Here is a 6,000-nt window from a genome sequence, read left to right as displayed (position 1 = left end):
ATTTAAATTTGATGACACATTCTTTTTTTTTTTCTTCTTTTTTTATGTCCTCTTGTCTTATTTTGGAAAAATTTCAAAGTCACTGGGGATTTTTTTTTTAAATATTTCAAAGTTGACTTCTTGTTATATCATTATAAAAAATTGTCATTGTCTTGGTATTTTTTGAGTACACATGTAAAAATGACAAGATTAATACTCGTTTAAAAAAAAACAAACGTATGTTATATTAAAATGGAAAAAAAAAAGGATTATAAATTATTTGATTTAATGGGTAATAATAAAAAAATCTCCAACATACGAGCCTTAATTTCATTAGAAAAATGAAAAAATAAAATAAAAGGCCTTAATCACTACATTTTAATCAAACTTTCAAAAAGAGTGATGAATCCTCAATGTTTTTCGTTAGATTGTGATTCGTCTATGAATATCAAGGTTCAAGGCACTGGAATCATCGATCGCCATCTATTCTGATTCAATTATGATCTAAATTGAAGAAAATAAGTCGGGCTGTCCAAGAATGGGCTAAAAGACCTTAAAACCCCAATTTAAATTGGCCATAATCGAGATTGGTCACGGCTAGTGTGGATTGGAATCAGCCAATCCCTTTTTCTCAAGCCATGATAAATATGGGTTTCAAATTTTGAATCCATTTCATTATAAATTTTGCACGAATAAGTCAAGTTAATTATGTGCAAATTATGACTTTTGGAGAAGGAATGCACTATTACACTAGACCATGATAAAGAACGATTTCAAAATTTGAATCCATTTTAGTACGAGTTTTACACAAATAAGTTAAAGCAAGTCATGTGGCACATGATGACTTTTGGAGAAGAGATGCACTATTACACTAGAGGATGATAAAGAAGGATTTCAAAATTTGAATCTATTTTAGTATGAGTTTTACACAAATAATTCAAGTTAATTACGTGGAATATGATGACTTTTGGAATCCCTTTTAGTACGAGTTTTACACAAATAAGTTGAGTTAATTTTGTGGCATATGATTATTTTTGGAGAAGGGTTACACTATTACAATGGACCATGATAGGAAGGGTTCAAATTTTGAATCCATTTCAATACAAGTTTTACTTACATAAATTAAGTTATGTTAATTATGTGGAATATGATGACTTTTGGATGAGAGATACACTATTACACTGAATCTATTGAAATCGGGATTGTTCTTGGTCTATTCAACTTCTTATTTGAATATATATATTTTTTTTCTCTTGGTTTCAAAATTTTTTTTAATTAATTAATTAATTAATTAATTTTTTATTTTTTTATTTTTATGTGTGTGGTCGAATCTAGGTTTCAAAATTTGAATTCATGTTAGTATGGGGTTTCACATAATAAAATCAAGTTGCACCATTATTGCACTGGATCAACTAGCCTGTAGCAAACAATGAAACACATAATAATAAAATCAAACATTATTGCACTGGATCAACTAGCCTGTATCAAACAATGAAACACATAAGATTCCAATATTCCTAATATATGAATTGCATCTAATAAAATAATAAAAAGGCCAAAAAATATCTATCTTTGTCTCCCGGATCCCACTTATCGTGTTGGAAATCTGGAATCCAAAAATACCTAAAATACAGGCTAGAGCATCTTTTGGTTCTTCACTCTTTCTTAACGTTGGCATGCCACTGACTGGTAAGTGAATCACGTTTATGACTTCATGTCCTAACCGCTTCCTTACCGACGAGTCTACAACGGCTGCACCGTTTACGACTCTAAGAGCCCAGAGTCAACTAGCCTGAGTGAGTGAGTGAGTGAGAGAGAGAGAGAGAGAGAGAGAGAGGTAGGAATCAAGATCGAGTTGGGTCGATTCTGATATTTTAAAATCCATGGTTGTGGCACTTGGATGGGAATATAGGAAGAGTGTTATTGGCACTTCGAATGATCTGTAGAGATAAAATCCATCCAAAATCAATTATGTGATGAATTCCATTTGTGTGAATTAGTTTGTTCGAAAATGATTCTCGTATGAGAACTTGATCCACACACCACGAACATTCACATAAGGGGAGATCATTAGGGTATCCTGTGGTGGATTCTATTTGTGTGGATCAGCTCCATATGAGAACCTAATCCACACTCGTTTGAACATTCATATAAGGGGAGATCATTTTGATATCCTAGATCCCAATGATGGTGAGTTCAGTTCCTCTACACATGCATTCATTTGCACATACAAGTCAAGTGCCAATTACTTCTATTTCTTTTGCATCCATAAATATCTTTCTTCGCTTTTCAAATGACAACAAGTGGGAGTCGTGGGACATTTGTTGGCACCTACCCCATGCATACAAGTGAAGCTATTGGTAGAGAAACTCAACTTTATAATAAAGTAAAGGAGAACTTCACAATTTTTTTTTCTTACTATAAACATGAAGAGCTAATGTGACTTCAAGACAACACTAATCGCTGCTATCCTCTTGGCACTACAATAATCTAACCTGAAATCTTAAGATATTAGGTGGAGATGATCCAAATGTATATTAAGACACATCCAAAGTCTTATGTAGACTGCTTCTTATTATACATTTGGGCCATCTCCACCTAATATATTAAGATTTCATGTTATTTATGTAGAGTGAATCCAATGCCTAAAGCACTGGTTTCCAACTTCTGTTTGAAGCGGAGGCCAATGGAGCAACTCTTGTTGCATGGGAACATGAGTTGTATTGAGTGTGTATGAATAAAATCCCATTGCACAATTCATTAAGAAGTAAAAGAGAAAAAAAAAGGTAATTTATGTATAACAATATCTTTATAACTCCAAAACATCTCAAAATCTATTTGTTTGTTGTCTATATACGGTATTTTGTTAATCATAATATCTCATTAGACACTTCCATTTTCAGCTTTTTAACCCATTACTAAGTTACTTGGGGATGCATGCAACTCTCAAAGTTCCCAATGTCCAGACTTAGAAGGCAAAGGAGCAAAAAGGAGCGAATGGTGGATCCTCTCTTCTTTTGGATGCTTATAGACTAAGAGAGTAATAACATTGTTTAAAAGTGTATTGTAGTATATAACAATAAGGATCAAGTTTTCCTTGAGCCAGAGTGAAGGAGGATCATTGCACTGGGATGGGTGTATCCATGTATGGGAATAGTGAATGATATATGAAGGGAAACAATTTTATGAATATCAAAATAAAAGAATATTTTGAAGCACTTTTGTTATTATCAATATTTTAGCAGAATAATTAAGATTTATAGAATTTCTAGTTTGAGAAAAATCCTAGTATTTAAAAGTTGAATATCATTCTTATACCTAAAAAATCAGTTTTTTACTCTTTTATTTGATCCAAATGGGAAGTATTTTCTTATTTATAAATAATATCTTAAGTTAATGAAACATCAATATAAAATCATTTACTTTGATCTTCCAACTATACCATTGTTGTGTTAAAAGGGTTGTTTGGAATAACATGTTTATGGATTTCATTGACATCAAACATGACTCTGACTAACAAAATCATTATTGATCACATCCTTGTCCTTGATGATTGTGATATCCAATACAAAAGCTTCAGCTTGATCTTCTGAGAAAGCAAATACATGGCTCTACTCAAGATTTCTCTCATTCTCCAAATGGCGAGTGGTGGCCTTAGGTTGTGTTTGGGTAGCCAAGGGAAGAAACGAAAAGAGAAAAAAAAAAAGGTACAAATATTATACTATTTTCTTGGTCTAAGAAATTCTCATTATGTTTGGTATGTCATTAAGAAAAAATATATATATATTTTTTAATTTCAAAATTCACCTTGAAAATGGTGAAGTTTTCTTGTGTAAAAAAAAAGAAAAAGAAAAAAAAATCTTGCGTAAAACACAATAAAAAAAGAAAAAAAAAAAACTTTTCTTTTCCTTTCTTCTATTGGTAGTCAAACATAAATATATATATATATATATATATATATTTTCTTTTCAGCACATTTCATTTCTTTTCTTCTATGGTCTACCAAACACAGCCTTATGTTTTATAAGCTTCACTTTGACATATGAATCAAAGCTTCCATTGACATATTTTGCCGGTAGATCCTTGGCTTTAACAACCCAAATAAATAGGACCTAAAGGTAAGCATGTCATAAAATGATTGAGTTAGAACCTGATCCATGGACCGTTTTAGCATGTTAGAATATGTTGGTTATATGCCATTATCCAAAAGTTTGGAAGAATATTACATAAAGCATTGGTGTTGGCTGATATTGATACTAATATCAATTCGATATAGGATGATACCATAGTATACCAAACTAATATTGGTCACAAAATTCGTTAGGACATCGATACCGTTGATACCAAATAGAAATAATAACTTAAACCAAATCATCTTCAAAAGATTTTGCTACTACAAACATCAAATCTTCACTCTACATTGGATCATTATTCCAGCACTGAGAATAATGAATAAAAAAATTAATCGAGAATGCATAGACTACTTTGCTTAATTACTTAAAGAACCTCTCCCCATGAATATTTAATATGGTTAAATATAGTGTGAGGTCAAATATGAATCCCATCTATTGTTGGTGGTGGAACACTATAACTCCCTTGTTAAAAAAAAATATAGTATCAACAAGAATCAAACAAAGTCCAGAGATACGACGCACATGAGAAGTCCACTCTCCATTGAAAAAATATATATATATTAAGAGATGGATTAAGTTTTCCTTCACCAATAGAGTAGAAAATGAATAACTAGTGATGTTACTCATGATTGGTCTTTTGTCATCATTACACTCCCATCAACTATTTATGAAGTCAGTATAATGCACCATGTTGATATCACCATGAAGGAATTTCTATTTCACTATAGGTAAAGGGAAATTCAATCAAAAAAATAAAATCTAAAAAAATCATTGACAAAAGATAACTATAATTAGAGAACCCAAAGGTCAAATTTTTTATTTTCTTGGGTTAGAAAAGGCTAACTTTCAAGGAGAAAATCCTCTGCTGCATTGCATTGGTATAGTGGGGTATCTAAACTGTTGAGTGCCTATTGTGGTGTGTGCCTAGATGCTCCCAACACCGAATGTCCATTGCATCGGTGCAGTGATTGCAGAGAATCTGGGCTCCAACTTCCATAGGTAATGCAATAGTTAAGGATTAAAAAAAAACATATAATTTTGTTTTTTAGTAATAAAAAACACATAAAATCATGGTTCTAAGTGTTGGGTATCTGTACAATTATGATATCATATCAATTGAATGGTACAGACCAATGACAAAAAAGTGAATTTTTTTTTTAAAGATAAAATACGTGTATTTTTGTCTGATACAAGCGATCCAATACCAATCCATTCTGATACCATAATGGTTTTGGGGATTTACCGATATTCATTCCGATACCATACTCTAAAACCAAGCATATAATAGATGAAAACCTGTCTCATGTCCCCTTTCAAGGACAAAGTTCATAATTGTTTCATGAATACGATCATTTACATCCTACAAAACAGAAAAGATAAGAAAAATAATTTAATACAATCATTTGCATAATTTTTGTATTTTTATGTTTTTATAATATATTCTTTACCAAGCACAAAGAATTACAATTTAAAGGATTTTGTTAGAGGAATTATTATGGATATTTTAGTAGTTTTATATACGTCCATAAGGAAAATGTTATAATAACAATAAATGAGATAGGATTTTATCTTTAGAGGGCCTAATGAGTATAAAATAAGGGAGAAGTTTTACTTCATCACGGGATCAAAGGGTTGAGAGGCCCCACCCCTTGTGAATGACACAAAATCCTTTATAAGGAGGTAAGGAGGCAATAAGTGGCAATAAGCATTCAACTGGGATGCATGTCTGGGCCCTCTCAGCCATTGAATCTCAGTGTCATTCACTGCCAGCCGCATAGGATTTGGAATGGCCTAGAACTCAGTCAAAAAAATGTGGGTTTTTCTTCTTCTAAAAATGGAAAATAATAAAATTGAATTTTTTTATTGAGATTTATAGGGTTTTAAAACA

The sequence above is a fragment of the Macadamia integrifolia genome, chromosome 6 (assembly GCF_013358625.1).
Source record: "Macadamia integrifolia cultivar HAES 741 chromosome 6, SCU_Mint_v3, whole genome shotgun sequence".
NCBI classification, from domain to species: Eukaryota; Viridiplantae; Streptophyta; class Magnoliopsida; order Proteales; family Proteaceae; genus Macadamia; species Macadamia integrifolia.
This window is presented reverse-complemented; position numbering follows the sequence as displayed.